Genomic DNA, 15,756 nt, shown 5'->3' with positions numbered 1-15,756 from the left:
ACATGGAGGTTCTGCTTGCAGACTGCAGCTCACTAAGTGCTTGAGGCCAGTGTTGCGAGAGCTGCTGGTGCTTCAGCACAGTCTTTCTAGCACAGGCTGGAACAGCAGCAAGTAAATGCAGAACCGCAAAGAATGCAGTGATTGCCCCAACAGGGTCTTCTTCCAGCAGCCTGGGGCCTGGGAGCTTCCTCAGCCAGACGCAGGAGACACAAAGCCTTTACCCGCTTGGTCCTTCCAGAAGCACACCCCCACCTTGGGCTGAAAGCACACCGTCAACCTGTGGCAGGGTCACATGCGCCTCCTTGCTTGGCTTCTCTCTTCCTCTTCAAAGCACTTCTGCTGGGCTTCTTCTCACCTCTGCAGGGCAAGAAGATTCGGCTTTCAGCGACCTCTCTCTTGCCTCTCCTTCCTGACCAAGAGCTGTTAGCTCACAGCCTGCCCTGGTCTATGCAAAGTTCAGATGTGGTCATTTACTCCCCAAGAGGCCTTACTCCTCCTGCAGCAAATACCCTCTGGCACTTTATTGCCCAGCCATTCCCTGTGCTTTGGTCCTTCTGTAGCTCTTATTTGGGGAGCCTATAACATGGAGAGGAATGAGTGGTTCTGGTTTTGGTTTGTTTGAAAAGGTTGATCCCTACCAGAAGCAAGCAAGGCAGAAAGACATCTTGGGCTGGCGTTTTCCTCCAGACCACGATTGTCGCAGCAGAGAGTCAGCTGCCTGTATGGGAGCATGATTTGGATCGGAAAAGGGCGCGGGATCTCCTCATCACAAAGGCCTTAAGCCATACTGGGGAGCCAAAGCCCTCAGGGAAAGCCCACAATTTTCTCAGCCCGGTCTTCAAGTATGGCCTCAGAAGGCAAGTGGGCCTCTTGGCATGCTGGGCTGCCACCTTCAGCAGGAGCGCTCCTAAAGGGGTTGAATTCTTGCTTTTCTCTTTACTCATACAGTTTCAAGAAGAAAACAAGAACTCCCCGGCCTTGTCCCCTGCCACACTGAGATAACTGTGGCTCCTACGGGCTCCATTTGCACAACCACCCAGGAAGAGTCTGCATAGGTATTGTCAGAGAAGGAAAGCTCCTCAGATCCACTGGAGATGTGGGCCTTCCACTTGTGTATGCAGTGTGCTTCCCAGGCTCCGACAAAGGAAAGGCAGACTTTATGCACCCTGAGAGCTCCTGGAGAGACAACACAGCAGGGCCAGCAAGCAGACGGGCTCTGCTGGACCTCCTACTTAAAAAGAAGGGAAGGCTGCATGCGGATATCAGGACTGGCAGCAACCTTGGCTGCAGTGGCCGTGAGAGTGTGGAGCTGAGGATCCTGAGAGGATGGAAGAGCACAAAATGTGGGATGCCAACACTAGACTGCAGCAGAGGAGACTTTGGCCTCTACAGGCAGCTGTCTAGGAGAACCCCATGCCAGAGGCTCCCAGAAGTAAGAGGGAAATCAAAGAAAGCTTCTTTGGAGTCCCGGAGTTCCTCCTCCAGGCTGTGTCCAATTCTGGGCTCCACAACACAAGAGAGACGTGGAGCTACCAGGTGGAGTCCTGCCCCAGAAGGGCTACTAAGATCAGGAAGGGAGTGGAGCATCTCTCCCACAGGGAACGGTGGAGAGAGCTGGGCCTGTTCAGCCTGGGGCAGAGAAGGCTGAGGGGGGGAATCTCAGCAATGTGTATAAGTATCTGCAGGGTGGGTGTCGAGAGGATGGGGCCAGACTCTGTTCAGTGGAGCCCAGCGATAGGATGAGAGGCAACAGGCCAGAGTGAAACCCAGGAAGGTCCATCTGAAGACAAAGGAATAAGCCTTTTCCCTGGGAGGAGTGACAGAGCACTAGAACAGGTTGCCCAGAGAGGCTGTGGAGTCTCCATGCCCGGAGACAGTCAGAAGCCGTCTGGACAGGGTCCTAGGCAAGCTGCCCTAGGTGACCCTGCGTGAGCAGGGCAGGTGCACTAGAGGCTCTCCAGGTCCCTTCCAACCTCAAAGAGCTCTGTGATTCTGTGGTTCTGAGAGCTGAGGCCAGGTCCTGCACAGGGCCGTGCAGGGAGAGCTCCTGTCAGCTCCTGTCATGCCAGGGCTGGCTGAGTCTTGCCATGGCCCTGGCATCACTGCAGCTTCTGCTCACATGCTGCGTGGGATGGAAAGCAGAGAGAGCCTTTGTGGAGGCTCTGTGCAGGTGTTTGGGCTGCTTGATGGCCTGGTCAGGTTGCTGTGTCCACCTGTAGATGAGGTTGAGGTGAGACTTCAGCCCAGGCTTAGCCCAGGTAGAGCAGGGCTGCAGCCTGGGTCATTGCAGGCTGCTCAGGTGCTGTCCTGCCACTGGGGCCAGGCGTGGACCCTTGTCTCTGGCACGCAGCCCTCCCCGGCGAGGCCCATGCACAGCACCCACAAGCGGGCAGTGCCAGGCCAGCGTGCACCTGACACCTTCATGTTCACCATCAACCCAGCTGTCCCTGCCCTACCTCGGGGCAGGAATCTCACCCCAGGCACCGGGGCTGCAGCTCGGCCGCCTTCCCCTCAGCACGGTCACACGGCAGGTCCTGGCCTGGCAGCAGCGCCGGCAGCAGCCGCTCTCCCAGCCCCCGGGGCTCCGCACGCTCCAGCTGGGGAAAGACGTGGCTGCGTTTGCAGAGCTCGCGGGGCTTTAGTCTCCTGGGGCTCCAGCCAGAGATGTCTGTTCCCGAGGTGCTGGAGCAGGTCAGGCTGCTTCCCGCGGCAGGAAGCCCAGCTGCAGCTGGCTCCAGCGCTGCGCCTGGCACAGCTGCATCCCAGCCCGGGGCAGGAGCTGCCAGCAGCGGCGGTCTCAGCCACAGGGGCCTCAGCTCTCCCTGCCTACCCGTAGGGCATAGACAGCAGGAAAGCATAGCACAGGCACGTTCTGTGAATATGATAGTGCTTGATGTTTGCCACAGCTCTTATCCATTGCTAAGCACGAGCAGTACTGACCAGGCCAGAAGGTGGGCTTTCTTGAAGAAAAGCCGAGCAGTCTTTAAGCACTGCCAGCCCCCTTGGACATCTTCAGATACTGCAGGCTCTTGTAGATGGAAATTCATCATTCAAAGGTCATTTCTCCAGAGACTAATTCAACCTCTTTCACAACAATTGCTCCTCTGCAGTCCCTGCTTTGGGACAGGACTATTTCAAAGCAGCGAGCTCATCAGAGCAGTGCTTTTTGCTCCAGGATCTTTTGCTTGCCCAGCACTGAGCTGTTCTTCTACAGCTTTTGCCAGTTGCTGGAATGTCCACAAACCTATTGCCTAACGCTGGCATTTTTGAATGTCATCCCATGCAGTGTCATTTATTGGCCTCTGAGAATTTATCAGATCATGTGGGATGGAGGAAGACAGTGAGGGTCTTCGTGGTTGGTTTAAATACTCCTGTAGATGAGCTTTCCTGGAAGCAAGGCTGTTTCGACAGGGCAAGTTATGTGTGTGTGTTCTAAGCTGACCAACGGCGTAAGAAGATGTTGTCTCTGGGTTTAAACAAAATGTGTGGTGCATATCCAGTGGAATTTCCTTCACTCAAGAGCCCATTGAGTGATAATCAAACACAAAAAATCAAATGTCTTCCTCTGTATGGGCCCCTTTCATTTTGAGTTCCTCTGAGGGCTTTACATCTCTCTACATTTTTGCACCATCCACTCCCAAGTACTATTTATTTCCACAAATGTTTTGGGCTGTGTGTGCTGAAAAACTAACATTGGATCTTTTTCCCCTCTCCCAGGTGCAGGTGAAGTTGGAAGTGCATGTGTTGGCCTCCACGCATCTACTGAAGGATCTGCAGCAAATGCAGATGTACCCCAGGACTCCACTTTCCAGGGCAATACAGAGGAATCGTGATATTCTGAGCAGAAAGGATGTGGCTTGCACAAAAGACTATGCAAAGCTGGTGAAAAATATTTGCTTTACACAGCACGGTAATGGTTTCCCACTAAGTGGTCTGGCTGTGAGAAATCCTTGCTGCAGGCTGAACCTAAACTCCAAGGGGTTTCAAAAGTTGCCAGGCACACTGCACTTCCCTCTAACAAGCCTGCAGGGATATGGAGCTTGTCTGGCACCGTAAAGTCCATGTCCCTTCTCGTGCGAGTAACCAACTGGCTAACCTTTCTTCTGCAGCTTAATGGAGCTGCCTAAGTATTTTGTATGGAAGCACATGTGTGGTCTTGCTCAAGTCAGGTGCTGCCTTTTAGCCACAGCAGTCCCTCTGCTCCCTTCCATTCTCGTCCTGCTACAGACATGTAGCGTTTTCAACGTTCTCTTAGCACTGAGCACATTGCTCCTGGATCTGTTCTGTGTCCCCTACTTCAGTCCTCATGCACTGGAAAACCCTGTAGTGAAGCCGAAAGCTTTCCGAGGGCTCAGCCGGCAGCGCTGGGCACTACAGATTGCTGCTGCTTCCGTGCGCCTCTGGAGGTGGCTGTAAAAGCACGGTCGAGTGAGAGGAGTGCCAAGACAACTACAGTGTGGTTTTGTTATACGAGTTTCACTACGCCACGTTGGTTTGGAGATACCTTAATGTTGCAGCTCTAGAGGCTTTCAGGCACTAGACTAACCACGCTGCCACTCCGGGGACACCTCCTCTGAGAAGAAGTCCAGGGATGTTAAGATACAGGTGTGTCTGTCCCCGCCTCCTCATTCCTCAATCCTTTCTAGAAGCTGGCCTGACAGACGAGCCAAGCTTTCGGTTACTGTGACTTGCTGGTCACGCCAGAGCTGTAGCCCTGCTGAAGGGCAGAGTAAAGGGTGTCTCAGTAACACGAGTTTCTCAGCGAGTTCTCTGCCGTCATCGAACACCTGCATTTGTCATCCCACAGCTGCACACGTGCCCCTTGGAGGGCAGTGATCCCAGGCTGCTGGGACAGGGGAAGTTCCTTCCAAGGGCTGCTGAGGAAGAGCGGTTGTACTGCGGGGAAGAAAGAGCTCGGAAATTCTCTTCTACCTAGGATTTCTCAGTCCCTGAGAGGCAGGAGCCGTCACCTGGCTTCAGCGGTGCTCGGGAGGCGCCTCATCAGCTCCTAGGCCAGCAGCAGGCACGTGGATTTCCTCCTGGTTCTGATGCCACTTCTCCCGAAGAACCACCAGCACCAGGCCCAGTGCCCCTTTGGGAGCTTCCGAGGTCACTTCTGGTAGGCCAGGAGCAGGCCCACTGCTGCTGCTCCACTTCAGGAGGTCACTTCTGCCTCAGGACCTGACAGGACAGTGGCAGGCCCAGGACGGCAGTGCTGACTGCGAGGCCACTACTCCCTCAGGCCCGGAGAGACCAGTGGCAGGCAGAAGGCTTTGATGCTGAGTGTGAGGGCACTTGTGCCTTGCACCCGGGAGCCTCGCAGCAGGAAAATGGTGTCAGTGCTGACAGGGAGGTGATTCCAGCCCCACCCACCTGGAAGCCAGGAGGAGGAACCTTGCTGCTGCTTCTGCTAGTGAGCTCACTTGCGCCTCAAGACCTGAGAGGCCACCAGTGGCCACAAGGCTGCTGTTAGTGCCTGGGTAGGAGCAACCAGCCTGGGGAGGCAGCAGGGGTGTTGGCAAGCTCAGTGCCGGAGGGGAGAGCAGCAGGTGTTGTGCAGCTGCCTCCAGGAGGGCTCCACGCTGTCTCCCATTGCTTCTTCATCAATGTCCTGATGAAGCAGGGACTTGGTGCGTAACCAGGGAGGGGTGCTGATACCTGGCCGTGCTGGAGAGGAGCTTTTCAGAGAAGGACCTGGGGGTTGTGGTGGGCACCAAGCTGACCATGAACCAGCAATGTGCTCTGGTGGCAAAGAGCAGCCATGGTATCCTGGGCTGCATCAGGAAGAGCATTGCCAGCAGGTGGAGGCAGGTGATCCTTCCCCTCTGCTCAGCACTGGTGAAGCCGCACTTGGAGAGCTTGGTCCACCAGCACAAGAGAAACATGGACCTACTGGAGTGAGTCCAACCACAAAGAAGACTAAGGGCCTGGAGCATCTCCTGTATGAGGAGAGACAGAGATAGCTGGGCCTGTTCAGAGTTTAAGGAGAGAAGGCTCAGGGCAATTTGAATGTACAGAAGTACCTGATGCGGACATGGCATAAAGAAGACAGAGACAGATTCTTCTGTGACAGCCAGTGGCAGGATGGGAGGCAACAGGCACATGTAGAAATACAAGAAATTCCATTGAAATGTAAGAAAAGACTTTCTACTGCAAGAGCGATGGAAGACTGGACCAAGTTGCTCAGCAGGACTGTGAGTCTCCATCCTTGCTGCTGCTCAAAACCCAACTGGACACAGTCTCAGTCAGCATGCTCCAGGTATACCTCCAGGTATAAAAGAAAAGAGGGTGGAGGCAGATGTTCTCCAGGGGTGCTTTCCAACTTCAGCAATGCGTTGATTCAGTGATTTGGTGATGCTGCCATTTGTGAAGTCACTTGTGAGCTGCCTAGAGGAACTTTGCTTCTCCATGGAAGAACTCCTCTGTATCACAGAGCAGTCAGTGCCTCTGCAAATTACTTCTCAAGGGCTTCAACGAGGGGTGGGGGCTTTTTCTTCAGGGCCTCGTACAGGCGATCCTTGCACCAGAGAGTCCAGCTCAGCAACAGCCTGAACAGCTCACGCATCATGGTGTGGGATGGTTTCTCCGCCAGAATTCTTTGGTATTGCTCAAAGTCCAGAATGTCCCCGAGCAGGAGGTCCAGGACACCTTTCACTATAACAACACGTTCAATCAGCTCCACTCGGTGCCTATCGACAAAGTGTTCCCCTGGGGAAGACAGAAGCAAAGGGTTAGTCATCTGTGGACACACTGGTGCTCCTTCAGCTGCTTCACAGGTCATGGAGCAGCAGCCACTTCACAGCGGGGTTTGCCTGAGCTAGCACGACCCAAGGAGGAAATGAACGGCACCACGGAGCACCCAGTCCTCTCTGCTATTAGTGGGTGATGGCACCGTCTAGCCGAAAGCCGAAAGCATTCTAGTGTGAATGTCTAATTCAAACTGGGGCTGTGCCGGGGCCAATGCTGTGTTTTAGAGTGGGTGTTTGAGCCCCTGCCCCTGGTTTTGAGGCGTTTCACCCCCAAAAGTCTCACCTGTCACTGCAACATTTGAGCAGATTTGGGGATTTGTTCTCTGCCCCTAAAGCCTGTGGGACAGCAAAACAGAAAAGAAATGAGAGGGGAAGCAATGGGAGGGAGCTCCAATCTTGCACAGTCGACGGGGCGCTGCAGAAGGGAGGGACAGAGCAGACACCTTTCCAAAGGAGGCTCCTTCCCTTAGGAGACCAGGACTCCCAGGCCACCTCCCAGCCTTGCGGGTGACCCTCTCTCACGGCTGCTCCCATCCCCATCGAGCCAGTGCCATCAAGTGACAGCACAGCTAACCGCAGCCCTACCAGAGACCACCACTGCGCGGTGTGAACTGGCCATGGGAAATGCTGGAGCTACGGATGATGTTCCATGAGCACCTCTGACAGGGAGGAGACATCCCATCACCTGGTTCAACCCATATGTCTTGCTGGGAACTCACTGCATTGGAGTTTTAAGCTAATTTCAGACAGTGTCCTGGCAAAAACAGTCAATCGAGCTCATCACCCTTGGTTTGTTCTGCAGCAACCACACACATGCCAACATGGCTGCCCCAATAACACGCCAATGACACACACACGCCAACGACACGGCTGCCCCTTTCACAGGCAAAGACATGGACACGGCAGCCCCACGCACACGGCAGCCCCACGCACACCCATGTGCAGGGCAATTGGGACCAGTGGGACAACATCCCCCCTGCCCCCCTTACACCCCGGGGGCCCAGGTGTCCAGGCACCCCTCAGCCCCCCACCCTGGGGGGCATCCAAGACCCCGCTGGGCCCCACCACCCCAGGGACCCAGCATCCGGACACCCCACTGCCTCCCCCCACACCAGGCGTCCAGGCCTCCCGACACCCCTCTGCCCCCCCCACACGAGGGGTCCAGGCGTCCGGGCCCCTCCTTCCACGTGCCCAGGAAATCCCCATCCCTTCCCACGCCAGGGGCCCAGGTGTCCGAGCACCCCCCCTTCCCCCCGCCCCCCGTCACCCGAGCGCCGGCTCGGACGCCTGGGCCCCTCCCCGCGCCCCCTTCCCTCCCCCAGGCCCAGCGATGCCGCTGCCGCCCCGCGCCGGGAACTGCAATCCCAGCAGGCAGCGCGGCCGCCGAGCCCCGCCCCCTCCCTGGCGCCTCCTCGAGCCGTGACAGAGGGGACGAGAGAGACACGGAGCTGCTGGAGAGAGGGCGGCGTGGGGCTGCGAAGGTGGTCGGGGGCTGGAGCAGCTGCCCTCCGAGGAACGGCTGCGAGAGCTGGGGCTGTTTAGCCTGCGGAGGAGAAGCCTGAGGGGGATCTTATCAGTGTGTCTAAGTACCTGAAGGGAGGGTGTCAAGGGGACGGGGCCAAACTCTTTTCAGTAGTGCCGTGCGACAGGACTAGAGGCAGCGGGCACAAACTGAACCAGCGGACGCTCCGCCTGAATATGAGGAGGAATTTCTTCACAGTGACAGTGACCGAGCACTGGGAGAGGTTACCCAGAGAGGTGGAGGAGTCTCCTTCCCTGGAGAGATTCAAGGCCTCTCTGGATGCAGTCCTGTCTATGATGGTCTAGGTGACCCTGCCTGAGCAGGGAGGTTGGACTAGATGATCTCCACAGGTCCCTTCCAACCTTCCTGATTCTGTGATTCTGCTGAGCCTGCTCGCCTCAAGGCCAGCTCTGGGCTCTGCTGCCCTCCTTCCTACCTGCCCTCGGTCTCTGCAACTCCACTAGTTCCCGGGTGCTACAGCCCAGGTGGCCATGGACTCTGCTGGCACCAAGCCTCCGGGGTGGCCGCTTCCCCTTCTGGCCATGGGCACCCGCCTTCTTCCCCTCACGCCCGCAAAAGCCCAGCACTCAAGGGCACCCAAGACACACACAAGAGCTGGCAGTTCCCTCCCACCATGCAGCCAGCACTGGGCCCCAGCAAGGGGGGCCCAGGCTCAAGCACTTCCTCCCCTCAGAGGCGTACAGCAGCTTTTTCCTCCTCTCCCCACAGGCCCCCTGGCCCCAGGACATGCGTTGGCCATGGCAGGGCCCTCTCCACGCCTCTCCCCAGCACCAACAAGACGCAGCACACCCCTAGGCCACAGCCACCGCAGCTGCAGCCAAAGAGCCACAGCAGGACCGTGGCGGAGAGCTGCCCTGGCAGCAGCCCCCGAGCCCTGACTCCTCAGCTCTCCTCTTCAGGCCTCTCCAAAGTTCCCATGCTGCAAACAGATGATCTCACTGCACACCCAGCCAAGAGCCACCCGACTTGGGGCAGTTGGTTTAATTCAGCATCAGAGAACTTCCTGTGTGCTCGCATGGCTCACAAGCAGTGCTGCTGCTGCCGTTGCCGCCGTTGTCAGGCAGTTGCGCCGTTGCCGGTCAGCGCCACTGCTGGAGAGGGCCACTCTCCAGGCTCACAGCACTTGCTGCCCATTAAAGCTCCAGCGAGCAGAAGAGGTTTGGGTGCAGGTAGGTGGGTACCATGTCATGGTGAGCTAGTGGTAAATAGGTACCTTGCAAAGTCTTCCCCAAGACCTGGTCCCCTCCCACCTCTGCAACACTGAATATGGTGCAGTTCAAGTGTTGAAGACAGAATTAAGAAACTATGACAGAGGGAGAAAGCAGCCAGACATGTGCCCTGGCAACAGAGTGAGAACCTAACACCTTTCCTCTCTGCTTTGATCCTGCCTTAACACAACAGCGGTGTGGCTGTATTCCAGCTTAGGCTGTCCCTTGTAGGATGACCTCGTAAGGCCACCGGACCAAGGAAGACAGGCAGCAAACCATTGCCCATCCTGGAACAGAGTACCTGGGGCCACAGAGCAGTGGCTAATGTAGCTGGCAGCACAGTGCGTAATGCTGTGCCTCGGAGCCTATCCTGCCAGATGACCCTGCTGCTCGCCTTCCTGCATGGAGAGAAATTTTCACTGTGGTTGTGTCCAGAGCTCTCCTTCGGGCATGATCTGCAGCCCTGGGTGTTTTGTTAGGGGGTGATCCCCGTTCCTGTGGATGTGACCCCAGTCAGTGGGACCCATGTGCTTCTGCTACAGAACTGCCTTCTGTGGCAGAAGCAGGTGCCCAACTTGTCAGGCTGAAATGGGGACCCTACTCCCCCTGTGCTCATGCCACCTCCCCGCGGTGTGTATTTGCAGTCCATTCCTAGGCACCCCAGAGTGCTCTGCCCAGAAGGCAGTGCCAGGCAGGAGGAAGCCATCTTCAGAAGCTGGAGCACCTACTGAGTGGCCTAGGAATGAAGTGGACGAGAATGCCAGAGCAGTAAGTGTCACTGTTGGAGGCCCTTCTTCTGCCGGTGTGCATCCTGCAAAAGCCTTGTGCTATGGGCGCTGGCTCACAAGAGCCCTTCCCATGGGTTCACTGAGCCCTGCCCGACATCGCCCAGTCCTGCCTTCAAAGGTGGTGGTGAATGTAGTTTTGGAATGCACACGCTGTTGCACCTTGCTCTCCGTGAACACACCAGCAGAGCCTCTGGGGCCCTCCTGCTGGTGGCACTGGAAGTGCTGGGCCTTTCTGTGATAGAAAGTGAAGAGTTTCTGCTCAGCTCTGTCATAATTCAGATGCCTGGTTCAAAGAGAATGGGATGTTCAGCTTTTCTGGGCTTCCGTTCAGGGTAAAAGGGTGCTGACAGGAAGGCTCCCGGGAAGGCTCAGAGCAGAGGCTGGGGAAGAACCTTCCCTTCTGCAAAATGGAGCTGCCATAGCCCCCCCCTACCCCCTCCTGTCCTCCCTAGCAGGACTGCCCTGCACATTGCCCTAGAGTTTAGTGAGCTGCCTTCCCCTGTGCTTGCCTCCCTTGACTCCATGCTCTTCTGGATCAGCCTTTTGGCTCTTCCCTTGACAAAAGCCTGCCAGAACATTTAGCTCTTTGCCCATATTCCCCTGCAGCTGCTCTTGTGTGGAATGGAGGGGCTGCTGTGAGCAAAAGCAATGGGTGTTTCTGCAGTTCTGAGAGGCAGCTTCTTCTCCGGAGCATGGAAACATGGGCTGCCCTTGCCAGGAGCAAGAGCCTTTCCTTGGCAGCATCTCACCTCTCTTTCTCACCTTTGCAGATGAAAATACGCAGGGATTCAATCCCGACAGCCACTAAAGCAGCTTCGATTGTGTCCCTTGAACCTCTTCCAAGTATTTTTCCAACGTGAGTACTTTGCCTTCCTTCTTTCCCCCTGCCTCACAAAGGCAGCAGTCTCTCCGCACAGGTTTGTTAGGGCTGCAGTGCCAGGGCTGGGGGAGGCTGCTCTGAAAGTCTTCCCAGCGGCTGGGTCCCTCTTATAGTTAGATTCCCGGGGGCCATATGCCCAGGTTGGCAAGCTGGCACAAACTCACTCACACACACACACACACACACACAAACACTCTTTAGGAGCAAGCAGTTTATTAGTAGATACTTACGAACAGACCGACCCAATGGTAATCTCGAGGACCACCTCAATGCTTGTCCCAATCATCTGCATGATGAGAGAGCGAGAATCGGCAGGTACAATCTTTTCGGATGTCCCCGAGGAGGCAACGTGGTCCTCTGTTGTGTAGCAGCCTCTCTCTCCTTCAGAAAAACTCCGGTATTTATGATTACTTGTGGTAGGCGGGAGTCCCGGCACCTGGGGCCAGCAAGTGCAGGGAGTCTAGCCCAACTCCACCCCGGTTGCATAACCAGGCTATGATACTGCGCACGCGTGCAGACTTATTTCGGGGGCCACATTTGGCTTTGGGGGTCGCTATTTCACTACTCTTCAGCTTCTGACCTTCATGTTGACTGCTTCTCATGGTGATTCTGTAGCTGGAAGCCACCGAATCTACATGTAACCAACCACTGTTCTTTCTCACAGATTCCCAAGACCTTGTCAGTTACTTATTTGTATCCCGCTTAACACAGCGGTATTGTTCAGGCACTGAAAAGTTACAACACTAGACTATTCCCACCAAGTATCAGGTAGTACAGATACAAAAAGTTACAACACGGACCATTCCCATCAAGTGTCAGGTAGCAGGGATACAGTCGCAGTGACCTGCATGCATGCTCTGCATACATCTGGGCTCTGAGGGTGGGGAGAGGGTTCTGCAGAACTCTGTGCTGTCGTCCACCTGCTAAGGGCTTTGTGTGTAAATGCTTGATGCCTTTCTCCTTCTTTGACACTGGGTGCCCAGCAACAACCTATTGCCCACCCCTGAACACAGAGTCTTTGGGGCCACAGAGCAGTCTTGTGTAGTTGGCAGGACAGCAGGTAATGGTGTGTTTCAGAGCCTGTCCTGGCAGATGACCCTGCTGCTCTCCTCACTGCCTGGAGAGAGTCTCCCTTGGGCTCCTGGAGCTCTCCTTCAGGCATGACGTGCAGCCCCAGGTATTTGATGGGAGGTGATGCTCTGATGTGGCCCCAGTCAGTGGAAGCCCTGTGCTTCTGCTGCAGAATTGCCTTCTGCTGCAGGAGCAGGTGTGAAGCTGGTGAGGGCCAGGTGGGGACCCTACTCTCCCTGTGCTCATATCACCTCTCCGCGGTGTGTATTTGCAGGCTGGTGCCAGTCACCTCAGAGTGCTCTGCACAGAGTGCAGCAGCGGGCAGGAAGAAGGAACGGAGAGAAGCCCGAGCACTAGTGCATGTCCTCTGAGCGAGGGCCGTCAGAGGTCTGGAGTGGTAAGTGCTCCTCATTGAGGCCCTTCATGTGCCAGCCTGCTCTCTGCCCAGGCCTTGTGCTATGGGTGCTGGCTGTACAAGAGCCCTGCTGGGCCCTGGAAGGCTTTGCGCAGGCCTTTGTTTTCAGAGATGCCAGCTGTGCTCTACTTCTGCAATGTATCTGCCTCTCCAGCGCTCTCTGTGAGCAACCCAACAAAGCCTCTGGGGCTCTCTGCTTGGTGGCTGTGGAACTGCAGGGCGTTTCCACGCTAGAAGATGGAGAGTTTCTCTTCAGCTGTGTGATGAGTTAGATCTTTGGTGTGAACAAGCAAGGGATGTTCAGCCTTGCTGGGCTTCCCTTCCTGGCAGAAGGGTGCTGACAGGAAGGCTCACGGGAAGAGTTAGGGAACAGGCCTTTTCCTTGCAGGAGAAGAGACCGGCTCTGCCCCTCACTGCGCACCCCTGTCCTCCCTAGCAGGACGGCCTTGGCCTTTCTGCCGCAGGAGGGCACAGCCTGTTCCTTTCTGCCTCCTTCTCCAGGGGGAAGAAGAGCCATGGGCGGAGACAGGGACAAGCAGGAGAAAGAGCAGCAGCAGTGGCAGTGTCAGCGGCAGACCCGGTGGCAACAGAAGACAGAGCAGCAGTGGCAGGGGCAGTGGCAGCATCAGTGGCAGCCACAGTGCCGGCAGCAGCCCCACTGGCAGTGGCAGTGGGAGCCCCAGTGGCAGACAGAGCGGCAGCCCCACCGGGAGCCCCAGTGGCACTGGGAAACCCACTGTCAGACAGAGCGACAGCCCCAGTGTCAGCAGCAGCCTCACTGGCAGTGGCAGTGGAAGCTCCAGCTGCAGGCACAGCGGCAGCTCCAGTGCCAGTGTCAGACAGAGCGGCAGCGGCAGTGGAAGCTCCAGTGGCGGGGACAGCAGCAGATCCACTGGCGGTGGCAGCAGCAGTGGAAGCCCCGGTGGCGGGCACAGCGGCAGCCCCAGGGGCAGGCGCAGTCGAAGACCACATGTCAGACAGAGGGGAAGCGGCAGTGGGAGCCCCGGGGGCAGCGGCGGTGGCCACAGCAGCAGCCACAACGGCGGCAGCGGCGGCAGCAGCAGCAGCAGCTCTGCTTGTGAGCCGCGCGAGCACCCAGGAAGTTCTTGTGTGCTGAATTAAACCAGCTGCCCCAGGCCGGGTGGCTCTTGGCGGGGTGTGCGGCGCGCTCGCCCGCCTGCAGCGCGGCAGCTCTGGGGAGGCCTGAGGAGCGGAGCGGAGCAGCCGGGGCTCGGGGCCAGGAAGGCTCCTCCTCACAGCGGCTGCTCCCGCGAGGCGCCAGGGAGGGGGCGGGGCTCGGCGGCCGCGCTGCCTGCTGGGATTGCAGTTCCCGGCGCGGGGCGGCAGCGGCATCGCTGGGCCTGGGGGAGGGAAGGGGGCGCGGCGAGGGGCCCAGGCGTCCGAGCCGGCGCTCAGGTAACGGGGGTGGTGGGGAGGGGGGGTGCTCGGATACCTGGGACCCTGGCGTGGGAAGGAATGGGGATTTCCTGTGCACGTGGAAGGAGGGGCCCAGACGCCTGGGCCCCTGGGGTAGGGGGAGGCAATGGGGTGTCCGGATGCCTGGGCCCTGGAGTCAGGGCGGGGCAGAGGGATGCCCGTACGCCTGGGCCGCTCGCGTAGTGGGCAGAAGAGAGGTGCCCGGACACCTGGGCCCCTCGGGTAGAGGCGGGCAGGAGAGTGCCCAGATGCCTGGGCCCCTGGGGTGCAGGGGGGCAGAGGGGTGCCTGGACCCCTGGGGTGGGGGGGAGCAGGGGGGATGTTGCCCCAGTGGTCCCCATTGCACTGCATATGTGTGTGCGTGGGGCTGCCGTGTGTGTGTCTTTGCCTGTGAAAGGCCCAGCTGTGTCGTTGGCATGTGCGTGTCGGCGTGTTTGTGGGGCAGCCATGTTGACGTGTGCATTGTTGCTGCAGAACAAACCAAGGGTGATGAGCTCAATTGAACGTATTTGCCATGACACTGTCTGAAATTAGCTTAAAACTCCAATGCAGTGAGTTCCCAGCAAGACATACAGGTTGAACCAGGTGATGGGATGTCTCCTCCCTGTCAGAGGTGCTCATCGTACATCATCCATAGCTCCAGCATTTCCCATGGCCAGTTCACACTGCGCAGCTGTGGTGGTCTCTGATAGGGCTGTAATTAGCTGTGCTGTCACTTGATGGCACTGGCTCAGTGGAGATGGGAGCAGCCGTGAGAGAGGGTCACCAGCAAGGCTGGGAGGTGGCCTGGGAGTCCTAGTCCCCTAAGGGAAGGAGCCTCCTTTGGAAAGGTGTCTGCTCTGTCCTTCCCTTCTGCAGCGCCCCATTGACCATGCAAGATTGGAGCTCCCTCCCATTGCTTCCCCTCTCATTTCTTTTCTGTTTTGCTGTCCCACAGGCTTTAGGGGCAGAGAACAAATCCCCAAAGAATCTGTTCAAATGTTTCTAAGTAGTGGGACGAGTGAAAAGTAAAAGATTTCTATGAGATGTGGGATTATGACTGTTCTGTACCAGATTCCTAAGCATCTGTTCATAAACCTACAGGCAGCTTGGCTTCAGTTCCCAAACTGTGTCACATACAAGTGTCACATATTGTGTTTATCAGGCCCTTCATTTCCTGAAAGGGTTTTGAGAGGGAGTGGACCCATGAAAGTTTAAATTACCACTATGAGTGACGTGCAGTGCCTCAGAATACCCCTTTTCTCATTGTTCAGGAAAGCTTTATCAGTATCACTGCTTTCTGGAGATTTGTTTTCCCAAGTCCTCTATAGTGAATTTTTGGCATTTTAGAGGGTCTTTCTAGAGCCAATCACCCCTATCTAAATTGGAGCTCTTAATTACTTTTCCTCCTTGGTTGACTTCAAAGTTCCTGTTGTTAAACTCCTTTGTGATTGTAACAGTGATGCTGACTAGAGAGTAAACTAACATTTTTGTCACATTCTTGTTGCTTCTAAGCTTTTTAATTTTTGCATTTCTCTTTCCTAGTGGATTAATGGGACTATTTTAGTGCCACTTGTACAAGAGACTGAGTCTGTGAGCAGTCAGCTGAGAAGAATGGGGTACCCAGAAATGCAGGTTGGAGGTATGATGATAGAGTAACTGGGGGGTTCGCTGTGGTGGTTGGTA

The sequence above is a fragment of the Rhea pennata genome, unplaced genomic scaffold (genome assembly GCF_028389875.1).
Source record: "Rhea pennata isolate bPtePen1 unplaced genomic scaffold, bPtePen1.pri scaffold_33, whole genome shotgun sequence".
Taxonomy (NCBI): Eukaryota; Metazoa; Chordata; class Aves; order Rheiformes; family Rheidae; genus Rhea; species Rhea pennata.
This window is presented reverse-complemented; position numbering follows the sequence as displayed.